The 14455-nt window shown below is 38.3% G+C and overlaps 1 protein-coding gene across 1 annotated transcript in view; it reads left to right on the top strand.

Moving 5' to 3' along the window:
- Positions 1-8913: 8913 nt before the first annotated feature.
- The window catches only part of smpd3 (sphingomyelin phosphodiesterase 3), a 52915-nt gene continuing 47373 nt past the window's right edge, over positions 8914-14455 (top strand). The window contains exon 1 of the mRNA XM_046849935.1: positions 8914-9143. The gene's annotated coding sequence lies outside the window, so the exon portion shown is untranslated. The remainder of the gene's footprint in view (positions 9144-14455) is intronic.

Genomic DNA, 14455 nt, shown 5'->3' on the forward strand with positions numbered 1-14455 from the left:
TGGATCCTTTAAGAGCACTGTTAAAAACAACAGATCATAATGTAGTGCTGCCGTTAAATGCTTTTGTTGCTCGGTGCTCCGTTCGCCTGCTGCGCTTCACCTTGTAGCTGCAGTGGCTTTAACCAAAGAACACAAGGACCATGTGAATATGTGCATGATAAAGTGATCAGATGAGGGTTTGTGCTCTAGATTAACTATTCATCTATCTATCTATCCATCCACCCATCCACCTATACATACATACATCTATAGTTCTCTTTCTCCTTCTCTTTCTTACATGTATCCTTCAGTGCATCGGTGTGTCTGTTTTAAGGACTTCACAATCCATCCATCCATCATCATTCTATAAATATTTATCCATGAATATGCTGTCTGGACTTTTCCATTCTTCTATTAACCATCCATCTATCCATTAATCTGTTCATCAGCATGTCCAGACTTTTCTATCTGTCCATCTATTTAGCCTTTCCAATTATCCGCCCACGAGCCTTTCTGTTTAGAACCTTCTCTATTCATTCACCCATCCATCCACCCATCCATCCATCCATCCATCCATCCATTCATCCTCCAATTACCATATACCCACCACAGTTTGTTTTGAGGACTTTGCCATTAGTGCAGTCCTATTCTCCATTCATCCATCCATCCATCCATCCATCCATCCATCCATCCATCTATCCACCCATCCATCTCTATACCTATTAATTTCTGCATATATCTGGTCAATCTTCTCTTCTCTCTTATTTATTTATTTATTTATTTACCTATCAGCCTATCTATCAATTTATGCTTTACTATATTTATCCATTATCCATGCGTCATCCATCTGCTACAACATCAGTTCAAACGAGTACTAAGTTAAGTAAATAAAGCACTTGTAGACCTGCTGTAATGGAAAATAGATTCCTAAATGGCAGGTGACAGTAAATCAGCTTCATCACACCACATCATTAATCACACATTACATCATCACATGGATACAGTAAGAAATAAAAATGCTCTCGGTTTAATGTAAAAAAAAACCTGTAATAATGACTCATGTGAGTGAATAATCACAGCAGAAGTGTAAGTTACTGTAAATGACACGACACAGTAACATGCCTATAGTATCTGATAATAATAATAATAATAATAATAATAATAATATAATAATATTAATAATCATAATCATAATCATAATACAGCCTTCCAGAGAGAAAAGAATCCAATGAGGTCATGTGATCTGCTGAGTGGAGGGTTATGTGAATGACAGCGCTGGAGTTATTAAGCTCCCTAATCTCCTTATGTTTTCACACAGGATCTCCACTGATATTTAATCAAAGCCAGGTGTACCTCTGCTGGGGGCAACTATAGCCAACTATAACTATATATCCATCCATCATACAGCTATCCATTCACCCACTTCTTTTGTTTTATTATTTCTTTATCTATCAATTCAATACTCCATCGCCTAATCCAATCCAATCCATCCATCCGAACATGCATTAATGTTTTCTTTCTCATCTACCTAAATGTTGAGAGGATTTCTCTATCCATCCAGTTTGTTTTAAGCACTCGTTCTTTTTTTTTTATCTACCCATTCATCCATCTATTCTCTATTCACTTTTCCATCATCTATCCATCCATCCACCCACAAACCATCCATCCATCTCTTCCAAGAAACTTCCTTCTATCTATTAATTCTTCTATCACCTAATCCAATGCATCCATCTCTCTACTTTTTCATTTGTCCATCAATCCAATCATGCTTAAGTGTTTTCTTTCTCGTCTATGTAAATGTAATGTATAAGAACACTGTAAAAGATTAAAAGCACATTGACACCTGACTTCCGGAATGATAAGTCATTTGCTTTCCAATAATGGAGTCATTCAACACACCACACACACACACACACACACACACACACACACACACACACACACATGTGCACACACACACACACACACACTTCCACATTCCATGCTTGGTTAATTTTATTGATCAGGCAGTTTCTTTACCTCTTTACCGTCTCTCCACACAGGGCTTAAGAGTTTTCCACCACCACCAAATTTTAACTCTTTAAGATATGTTACTCGCTATTTATTTGATCTTCAAGTCAATCAAGATCAGACCAATCATTAAATCATAACCAATCACCATAAATCAATGAGTTTCAGAAAAGCAGCAGTACTCGCAATTTGTCTGAAACCTACATCATTTATGCATCTCTAGTTCTTTTTCAAATTAAAGTCCACAAACGTTCAGACTTCAAAGTTTCCTAAAAAGTCAATTTCATTTAATTTCAGTTTCACACACACACACACACACACACACACACACACACAAACACACAGTTACATACACAGCACAGTTACATTAAGCACGTCTCTGACTTTCTTCATCCCTAAAGCCACCTTTGAGAAGTGACTGGGTTCTGCCATTGTGTTCTCGCTGCTTTGTATTCAGTTCTCTATTCAGAAGGGATGCCAGTGCTGGTATGGTTCAGCCTGTTTATTCGCTCATTCATCGTCCAGTCGATAGTCTTGGCCAAAATCTGCTCACAAAATTGCCATCATTTATTCACAGAGTTCCTGGTTTTTGTTCATAATCTCAGGCGGAGAACTCAAGCTTCCCTGCTAAAATAAATGTTGGTGTTTTATGGATTTGCATTCGAATGTTCACTCGTTTCCGTCGCTACGTTTTCATTTCCAAATCTCGGTAATGCGACATGTTTCAGTCACTTATGTGTCCTAACAAAAAAACTCCACAGAAATGTTTTTTTTCTCAGAAGAAGAAAAAATTCAAGGTTAAGTTTAGAGTCAGAAGTTCACTGTCCTCGTTTTAATTATTAAAATAAATTGGAGAAGTGATGTAATAATGTGATTTCCACCTGAAATCTCAAAACCAGAGTCAGAGTCGCTGAGAACTGAATGCTGTATGAATAAAAGTATTGGGACGCCTCTTTTTCCAGCCGGACTCTTCTTGGGTTCCTCCCCAAACATTTAGCACAAAGTTGGAGTCACACAATTGTACAGGACGTCTTTAGATGCGTTGACGCAAACCTGTTCCGGCATGACACCTGTGCGCAAAGACAGCTCCATGAAGGTATGCTTTACATGGGTTGGAGTAGAAGATCTCCTGCTTTAGACTTCTGAACACCTCCTGGACACCTCCTCACCTCATATACATCAGTACCTGACTTTACTAACACCCTTGTGTCTGAATGAATCTGCACAAATCTTCACAAAATCTGGTGGAACATCTTCCCAAACGAGTGGAGTTTCTTATAACAGCAAATGGAGACTAAATTGGAGATAGGATGCCCAGAAAACACACAACAATCTTAAGGTCAGACGTCCACACATTTGTCTACACGGTGTAAATAACAGTGTGTACAGTAGGACACTATAACTATCTTATGATCTCTTCTATTAATATGTGGCAATAGGAATATTTGATATCAGCGAAGTGGCATAACAGTAATCATCTACCACAAGACACACTACATCCTCCTGTGATTATTGTGTGTGTGTGTGTGTGTGTGTGTGTGTGTGTGTGTGTGTGTGTAAACGCAAGTTACAATTTCTATTTAATCTAGTCTATAATAACACACACACACACACACACACACACACACACACACACACACACACGTGTGTTTCAAACATACATCATGACTTGTAATTTATGTTTAAATGTCTATAATCGCAGGTCCTCAAAGTTGTAGATCACAAAGAACTTCAAACTTAACACACAACTTAAAAGAATCGAGTCGGACCAAAGCAATGGTCTTACACCAAAATAGCAGCAGGCCTATTTCCCCACACACACACACACCCACACACACCCTAAACACGTCTATAGATGTTTGCGCACTGCGGTTGCTGTGAATTTCCCATCTGAGATTCCCCCTAAGCAATCTTTCTTCCCGAGTGTGGCGAACACTTAATCCTGGGAGACGTCCTGGTCCTGCTAGCTGCGCTCCGGAACGCTCTCCAGTTTGTCAGACAGGAAAATATATTGATCTCTGCTGAAACTCAAGACTGTGGGGAAACAATCTGTGGTCCTGGACGGGCTCCCGTTTTGTCAGATTGAATTTCTCGTGCCATCTTCCTTCGGGTCGTCCGTGAAGTGACGTTTTTATTAGCTGTGATTAATGTGCGATTCAGAACCGGGTCAATATCAGGAGCTACGTCTGTCCCGAACACTACAGTGGCTTAGAGCTGCAAGCACCACTCAAGCCTCCATCAGCTGAGAACAGCAACAATGATGGAACTATGATAAATAGACCTTCTGTCATGTGGATGGGTTTGAGCCTAAAGGTTTCGTCCTCATGATCTCTCAGGGAGTTTTTCGTAACTGCTGTGCAGTAATGTGGCTCCAGTGAAAGGAGACTTGTAGAATTGGGTTTATTGGGTTTCTTGTTTTAGTGATGGCATTGATTCTCACTGGATGAGATCCTGTGTGTGATGCAGCGCTCTGTTATACTGCATTTGTCTATAATACTGATGGTTTCATAAAGATGCTATTAAAAGGTGGACTGATTCAGGCAGGAAGGTCTAGGTGTGAAATGTACGACTCGACACTAATCAATTTGATTTAAAACGGTAAATTCTCTGGTTTCATAAAGTTTCAAGATTAGCTCTGTTTACAATATTACTTTATTTATTAATGTTTACACAGAATATTCCCCTTTTACAGCGATACAGTGCTCCCAGCGTTCCTGCCACTTCTGGAACATGTCTCCGCAATGGGTTCAAAATGGTGAGCTGGATCTTCATCTCTGAGAAGAGTCAAATCTGAGCAGTAGGTTGGGTGCAGAAGTGAGATCATTGCTCTCAGACGATCATCATGCACAAGTAGCCGAACGCTTTAGACGTTTTAGGGGGTTGAGTTCATCTAAGGTTTTCCTGATCTCTCGTCTTCCAGCGATGTTCTTCGGGTCTTGAAGCGCCCGTACCAATCGAAACACCTCAAACGACTCATTGAATCATCGTGGAATGTCAAACGTATGTTGTGTCAAACGTCTCTGTGGCAGATTTGCCTGGTTTCAGGCAGAATTTTTCAAGATTGCTCTTTGTCCGTGATGAAATCGCAGACGTGGGACCAGTTAAAACATTAGTCTCAAAACGTTTTGATACCACCTCGTATTTTTGACACTTTTTACACACAATTAATGTACTATATAAATAACCGCCCAATAAACGAATTAAAATAATAGAATATATATATATATATATATATATATATATATATATATATATATATATATATATATATATATATATATATATATAATTCATTTTATTGTTTAACTACACTATGTAGAAATCATTTTATGGAGTTATTAAGCAGATGTTAGATATTTGTATGTAGATAACTAGCTAACTGACCCCAATCTACAGTTTTAGCCAATTTTGCTCATTTTACTTACAAGTGATTTACTTTAATATCTAAATGTTTCCTTCAGCATAAACTTTTGTAAATATGTGTTTGTTATGTTATGTTTTAGTAGATACCTGACAGACATCGCCTTTGGAGAAACAGAACGGGGGTGGGGGGGGCTGGAAGGCGCCTGTCGCCATGGAAACGCGCGTGTCGGTTACACATCACGCGGCACGCGCAGCGCTTTGCTCGAGTTCCAGGCGCTCACGTGCCCCTCACTAGCGTTCACGCGCGCTCTCTGCAGAAACGCAATATTTTTATGAATATATATATATATATTTACATATGAATATTTTAAATTAAATATATATTTTTGACCAAGCAAACAGCACACTGGATTCGAGTTTATATGCCATCCGCGGCGCAGAGACAGAAGGCAGTGTAGTGACTGAGGGTGTAATACGCTCGGGTGGGGTTTTGAGCAAATGAGCTCGTGCCCCGCTAGTTACCTCAATGTGGAAAGCCAAAGGGAACCAAATCTACACAATGACACCAATGACTGGATTCTAGTTTTATACCAGTAACACCATTAACTGGATTCTAGTTTTATACCAGTAACACCAATGACTGGATTCTAGCTTTATACCAGTAACACCAATGACTGGATTCTAGCTTTATACCAGTAACACCAATGACTGTATACTAGTTTTATACCAATAACACCAATGACTGGATTCTAGTTTTATACCAGTAACACCATTGCCTGGATTCTAGTTTTCTACCAGTAACACCATTGACTGGATACTAGTTTTATACCAGTAACACTAATGACTGGATTCTAGCTTTACCAGTAACACCATTGACTGAATACTAGTTTTATACCAGTAACACTAATGACTGGATTCTAGCTTTACCAGTAACACCATTGACTGGATTCTATTTTTATACCAGGATTATACTAGACTGGATTCTAGTTTTATACCAGTAACACCAATGAGTGGATTCTAGTTTTATACCAGAAACACCAATGGGTGGTTCTAGTTTTATACCAGTAACACCAATGACTGGATTCTAGTTTTATACCAGTAACACCATTGACTGGATACTAGTTTTATACCAGTAACACCAGTGACTGGATTCTAGTTTTACCAGTAACACCATTGACTGGATTATATTTTTATACCAGTAACACCAATGACTGGATTCTAGCTTTATATTAATCACACAAATGAAAATACATGCTAATGAATCTTTATAATTGGTATTAGACTAAGTCTTAGGATGTGTTCGAAAACCACTTTGAGATGCAATTTCAATTACCAGAGATATGCAAAAGTGCACACATCGTTCACTCAAGTAGAAGTACAGATGCTCATGTTCTAAAATGCTCTGGTAAACGTTGAAGTTCTGACTAGACTTTTTCACTTGATTTAAAGTAAAGAGGTTTGGGCTCTGACATGTATATAAGTAAAAAGTCATCATATTAATATATTAATACAAAAGAATTTTAAAAATTGTGATCAGGAATTTCTCTGTTTTCAGTCATGTTTACATCACTGACTCCCTCTGTCCCATCCATGTTAACCCCTGACTTTTTGCTGCTGTCTTCATCTGTGGTGTGTGAGAGACAGGAAATGATACACCAGTGGATTAAAAAAGCCACAAAATTACAATAAACGGGTTAATGGGCTGAAAATGGAGCAATGAGAAGAAAAAATATGTCACCAAATGTCACCAAATAGATGAAAATTAAAGTAACGAGTCTGGATTGAAAATGTAAGAAGTAGAAAGTACAGATGTTTGTGTAAAAAATGTGATAATTGAAAGTAATAAATTGTCCAAAAAATAAATAGTGGAGTAAAATCCTGATACCAGAAAAATCTAATTAAGTAGAGTAACGTACACCTCTGTTGATTACAACTGGAAACCATACCACTTTCACCCTGTAATGAATTCTGGTAGAGTTAAACTAACTATTAACTTAGTCTGTAGTCTTTTATTATTATTATTATTATTATTATTATTATTATTATTATTATTATAATCCGTAGTGCATATGGAATAAGGACTAGCGGCTAACTCTGCCTATTAGGATGTTTGTTAAGAATCATAAGAATTTCTGAATTTGTGAATGTCCTTGTCAAGTTACGGTTTTATGTTTGAACAGGATATAAAAAATGATATAATGTTTATTGACATGATGTAAATCTCCCCATATACACTTATTAATGAGAAATGATTTTCTACCACATTCTGTCTTGTTTTTTTCATTTCATTTTAACTTAAAATTACCTGATTGTCCAGGAGGTAAAAATAAAAATCAAGTCACTTGATCGCTTTTCAAATTTTCTGAAATTGGAAGTTTCTTCTTCCTGTAGAATGGCACATAAAATGAAGTTCATATCAATATCTAGCTTAGCGTTCACTCTGGGATTGGTTTTTGCCTCTCGGTGTAAGACAGGTTTGAGCTGGTTCCCAAAGATTTCGAAAGACATTTGACAGAAACTTTAACAGCTGCACTGCCTTAACGTTATACTTTGAGCTAAAAATAATTTAAACATAGCAATTTTCCACCACCCCTGTCATTAAGACCTACAGAAACCTCTTTCTTTCCCCACATGTATCTGTTACAACAGAGCTTTATTTAAATGCCACAACATCTGTATTAAAGTTGAACAAATCTCTGGATTAGAGGTAAATCTTCAGCTCTTTTCATGAAACTTTACTGTAGAAGAGTTGCTACTGGGTTGCAAGAATGTTTTGAGGAAAATGTCCATACACACCTCACTAGATGTGTCCACAAAACTGGTCTGTGGTGTACAAAAGACCTCTGCCTTTGAGGAATTTGTTACGTTTTCAGGAAAAATACTGCGTCGGTTTCCTGGAATGGTATATTAAATAGTGGTGTTCTGGGTGTGTGTTGCTAGATGGAGATTATTTGTGTTGAGGTTGATGATAATTTTGTCAGTGGGTCATGTCTCTGAGTTTACCCAAATACTCTCTGTGTAGAGTTCCAGTATTTTGGGTGGAAACCAAGAAATCATGAGATTTGGAGATTGCTCCTATATATAAAAAATATTCAGTGAGGTTTGTTCAGTAAAATAAATTCCTAGGAGGTGTGAATGTGTGTGTGTGTGTGTGTGTGTGTGTGTGTGTGTGTGTGTGTGTGTGTGTGTGTGTGTGTGAATAGGTGTGTGTGTGTCCTGTGTTGAACAGAAGACCCATTCATACTGACTTTCCCTATCCTATGCCCAGTGTTCCCACGTCTCCAGGTTCCACCTTGAGCAGGTTGATGATTGTGAATCATGACTGAATGATGATGATCACAAACACAAATGCAAGTTGAAAACAACAACAACAACAAAGCAGCTCCTGGTCATCTGGGAGAAATATTTATAAACTTCATCCTGTAAAAATGTGCAGGGAATATAATATATTCTGCTTTTGAACTTCTTGGTTTTCCATGTCAGGAGTGGGCGTGGTCTGAAGTAATGACGTCAACGGCGCTGTTCAAAGCGCGCTGGTGCTGGAGAGAGAGAAGCGCCACACATCCGCAAATCAAGCAGCTCGAGCAGCGTGGACACACACACACACACACACACATACAAGCATACACACACCGAAGGAAGGAAGGAAGAAAGAAAACAAGGACGAAAGCGAGACAAAGAAAGGAAGGTAAAGAATCACTGGTGCTGGGTTCTGATCCCGAGAACCTTGAGAAGAACCGAGGGAGAATCTTGTGGAGAACCTCGAGGAGATCAAAGCAGAAGGATGCAGTGTGAGTATGATCATTCCTAAAGTTGGGAGAGGATGGGTGGTGTGGATGGATTTCCTACACACACACACACACACACACACACACACACACACCAGCGCCTAGTATGAATCCCTTGTAACATATTGCTTTGAAATTTGCATGCACGAGATATTCACACTTAAACCACACCTTTCCTTCTTACCATCCATTGTACCTTTAATGTGTAGCATCTACCTGGAAAGGTGTGTGTGTGTGTGTGTGTGTGTGTGTGTGTGTGTGTGTGTGTGTGTGTTTTGCTCAAAAGGTGTTCCTAACGCCTGAATAACGCACCTGATATATACACACTCCACACACATCACAAAGAACAGATGCACATTAAAGGTAACAAAGATGTTCCCTCGAGGGTACCACCCCGGTGACGTGAAATGCACCCTATTTGGTGTGTGTGTGTGTGTGTGTGTGTGTGTGTGTGTGTGTGTGTGTGTGTGTGTGTTGCTGTTGCTTTACTTTTGCAGAGCACCCAGTTTTGGCTGCATGCCGAAGGGAATCATTTGAATGTTGATTTGCATGGCAGTAAGACAAAGCTGGGGGCAGGTGTGTGTGTGTGTGTGTGTGTGTGTGTGTGTGTGTGTGTGTGTGTGTGTGTGTGTTTAATAGCCTGTTTGTGGGACTGTGCAATGCACAATATACAAATTTACAGGAGAACAGATTGAATCCAAACCACCCATGTTTTCTAACTTTCTCTGGAAGAGGTATATATATACACACTCTATTAGAGGCATGTTTAATTGGTGCTGTAATCTTTACCAGTTATTACACCATCTTTTATATCGGAGGTGTCGGCGTATGATTTAGTGGCTTTCAAAAAACGTTGTGGTTTCCAGGGCAACAGATCCTTCCATAGTAGACAAGTAGGCTGTATATGTAACATTAATGGAAGGAGTCTCCAGTGCAAGAGTTGCATAACTAAAAGGTGTAATGTAATATAATATAATATAACATAAGCTGTGTGTGTTTGAGAGGGAATGAGCGTTTGTAGCTGCTATAATGTAAGTGAAAACGTATATATTATATTATATTATATTATATTATATTATATTATATTATATTATATTATATTATATTATATTATATTATATCATATGCAGCATCTGTTGTTTGGCACCTCCTCTGTGACGTTTATTTTAATATCCATCCCGATCTGTGTAAAACCGACGTGTGTGTCGTGAAAGACGTGCATGTTACTTTGGCACGTTTCTCGCACGGTTACGTTCTGCTTTATTTATTACTCAACCTAAACACTGTATATCTTTGTATTCAGCATGATGTACGCTCCAATTGAACTAAAACAAATGAGGTGCGGTTCTGCCTGTGTCAGCAATCCTTTTTTCCACTCTCACACACACTCACACACACACACACATAAAAAAATATATACAGGCCATATATATGATGTAAAATAGGTTAACATATGCTCCATGTTGGGCATGTGACCTTAAAACACGAGTCAGTGATGAATATTTCCCAGGATAAGACTGAAATATTGATCCCTTTCTCACTGACACTCTCTTACACACTCTCTTTTTTCTTTGTCACACACACACACACACACACACACACACACACACACACACACACACACACACACACATATTAAATAGCATACAGTAAATCTCTAATCCAGTCTCTGTTCACTGTTCAGCTCAATAATCCCACTGAGAGGACACACAGCGGCTTCTTCCTTTCTTTAGACATCATGTGATACTGAACTCATCCCAGGACTCGTCTGGTCTCGCCTCGTCTCGTCACGTCTCGTGACTCTTGCTCCTTGGCTGTCTCAGAGTGCTTTACCTTCTTCCTGATTTTTTTCCATTTGGGATCTGAGGACATTTTCTCTGTTTTTGGTCTGAATTCTGAAATTCTCCTTAACAGATGATTCTGGGTTCTTTTTGGGGCGGAGCTTATAAAGGGTTGTTTGCCTCCAAAAAACAAATCGAAAACGGAAGTAATGTGAAATCATGGTTGAGTAAAATCCAGAAACCCATTCCATTGTTGTTTTTTCAAGAGGACTGAAAATCAGATCGCTGGTCTGATCCCAGGCTCAACCACAGCAGTTATACTCCACTCAGTCACTCTGGGAATCGGAAAATAATAAGAAAAATGTATCTTAATGGTGCTTTTGCATGTAAAAGTCCAGGTTCTAAAATGTGAATCAAAATCAAACTAATACTTTTGGTTTGCTTGTTATTTGATTTGTCTCAGCACATTAAACATATAGAATAGGAATGACGTGTACATGGACATCACAGAGCTTATATACATAAATGACCAGATATGATATGATATGACTAATTACCATTAATGGGCAGATCATCTATCACATTCCATCATACATGTACAGAACATTTTGGCTGCACAAACTTCTGTGCATCAGATCAGCTTCTTCAGAAAATCATCATCTACACCCCAGAACATGCGACAACCTCCGTTTGGATCGATTCCGGATTGAGTCGGATTGTCACTGCATCCAAAACGTGCTTGAGTTCAGCTAGAACCCTGCTGAGATCCTCTTCAGGGAGATGATCCAGGACTGATTGTTTTGGTCAAGCAGTGAGAGAATGGCGAGAAATGATCTGTTCAGGAGGTTGCAAATAAGTGGACTCTTTCCGGCGAACACTTAGATGTCTGACTCAGATATATGAGTGTGTTGTTGGTTTTTGTATTTTTCGTAGATGTCGTGGAAAATTACATTAGGATGCCTCAGTGGAGTCCTGTTTTCACCCCCTGACCTGTGATTCGAGACTGAAGCTAATTTATAATTTCAAAGAGCTTTTTGTGATTAATACACTCTCTTAATGTTTGTGTGTGTGTGTGTGTGTGTGTGTGTGTGTGTGTGTGTGTGTGTTTGGGTAAATGCCAAATAGTGTAACCAAAACTTTCTGCACTTCACGGGAGATGGAAAATGTCAGATTTTTATCTCTTCATCCTTCCGAAGATTAAATTTGAAGAATTTTGGACATTTTCAGCTAAACCTGACTGACATGTTGATCTTGTATTTAATATCAATATCACAAAAATTATATTTTGCCGAATGCATTCCTGAGATATTGCAGATATAACGAGCATTTTCAAACATAATGCTTAAAAAAAAAATCGTGCCAAATCTTTAACATTGCAATTTTGCTTTCTTTTATGTTTGTAGCCATTATATAAAAATTTAATACCACAAAATGTAATCGTCGTAAAAAAAAAATAAAAAAAAAAATTCAATAAATAAATTTTTTTGGAGATGGCCTTATAACCCTCTCAGATTGATTAGTTGCAAAAGATGCTTCTATAAAGTCAGGGCTAATGTCATTTTTTCACAGTATAAAATAAACACACAAATAAGTGTCCCAAAACACAAAACTACCAGAGATTCAGCTTTTTGAGATATAGTCACTCTTTTTTGAATTTTTATTTTTGTTGCTATTTTACTACCTTTTTTGCTTTTTAGCAATCCTCCATGTTAAGCTATGCTAAATTAATAGTGCAAAAAGTCAAATAGTTCAATTCAAATAATGTGACTACAGCTCAAAAAGCAGAATCTCTGATAGTTTGGTGTTCTGGAGCACTTATTTGTGTGTCTACATCATGTCGAGAAGTACCTGAGACGTCTTCCGAGAAGTACCTGTCGTTGCTAAACGATCTGGAAAATTCACTTTTTTATCATGATATAATTTGTGTCTGCTACATTTTGTAAATTTTTGTATTTTCACTGCACTTAATATGAACTGTAAACACTCCAGATGTGGAGTATCTACCCATAAGGCTGCTTTGTGTGTATTTGTATGGTTAAATGATTTATACATATAAAAATCGAATCGAATTAAATCGAACTGAACTGAATCAACACTGCTGCCATCTGGAGATTTCTGTCTCCTCATGGCTTTCATAGCATCACTTATACTCCATTTTGTCGTCCACAACTTCGAAAAACCTGACGTGTGTTTGTTATTATTCCTAATGGCTGAAGAAGGATTTACTATCAGCTGTGTATGATCCTCCAAAGCAGAGGATAAAACGGAGTGTTGTTCGGTTTCTCTGGGTGTGATATTACACTCTCAGCCACTGAAGACGAACACTTCACACGTCAGCCATGACTAAACTGCAAATGAAAGAATCAGATTCAGTAGCTCAATCCCAGATGGCTAGGGTTTTGATATCCAGTGCACTACGTGGAGTGTAACAGTCATTATTTCATATCTTTGAAGTGTAGGTGTGTAGGACACTGCTGTAGGGAGAGAGCAGACGATCGGGATTAGGTAAAAAAAAAAACGAAAGGATTATAAGGTCCCTGACAGTAGCTATGATAGCAGGTTATCTTTTCGCAAATGAGATATGAAATCAAGTGCAATATGTCTTTCTACCCTCAATACCGTACGTGCAGGTCGCAAAGTGCAGACATAAAGACTTCACAGTCATTACATTTATCAGGATCAGCGTTTAAAAAGCCTTAAACCCTTCATTATCCACTGAATCCTTGAAGAAACTATAAAGGACCACATTTTCCAAGAGAAAACAGTGAGGGTGTGTATTTAGAGTGTGTTTTAAAAGTGAACTTGTCAGGTACAAACTCCAAACTTGACATGTAGCTGCATTGTTTTAGCATTTAGTACAATTATAGAACGTATTTAAAAGTTATTTAAAGGTTAACTGGATCATTAAGGATTTTCTGTCCATCCATCCATCCATCCATCCATCCATCCATCCATCCATCCATCTATCTATGCCTTTATTACCATGAACTTTTTAGACACTCTGTTTCAGGAAAACACACACAAACAAAGAGACAAACTCTCTCTTACACACACACACACACACACACACACACACACACACACACACACACACAAAGCGACAAACACACACACACTTATCCTGCACTGTTGTGGAAGGGAATTCTCCTGATTATGAGTTATAATCACACACACACACACACACACACACACACACACACACTCATACACAAAAGCAGCAGGCTGGATTTCAGCTCTGACGTTTACTGGGCTATTTTTAGGAGAAGCCTTTTATCTTGATCTGTGTTTGTGTGTGTGTGTGTGTGTGTGTGTGTGTGTGTGTGTGTGTGTGCATGTTTGTGTGTGTTCAGGTAAAGTTTAGCAACAATAGCATATTAAGAGGCTCTCAGACTCCGGTGAAATGCTTCATTCACAGTAGTCAGATGTTATGAATGTTTTTGTATAGCTGTTATTGTAACAGTTCTTCAGTTAGCATTTTGAGCTCAACATAAGAACGCTAGTCAACTGAGCCTAGCTAGAAGTGTGGTTTTAGCG

Source organism: Silurus meridionalis, chromosome 5 (genome assembly GCF_014805685.1).
Source record: "Silurus meridionalis isolate SWU-2019-XX chromosome 5, ASM1480568v1, whole genome shotgun sequence".
Classification (NCBI taxonomy): domain Eukaryota; kingdom Metazoa; phylum Chordata; class Actinopteri; order Siluriformes; family Siluridae; genus Silurus; species Silurus meridionalis.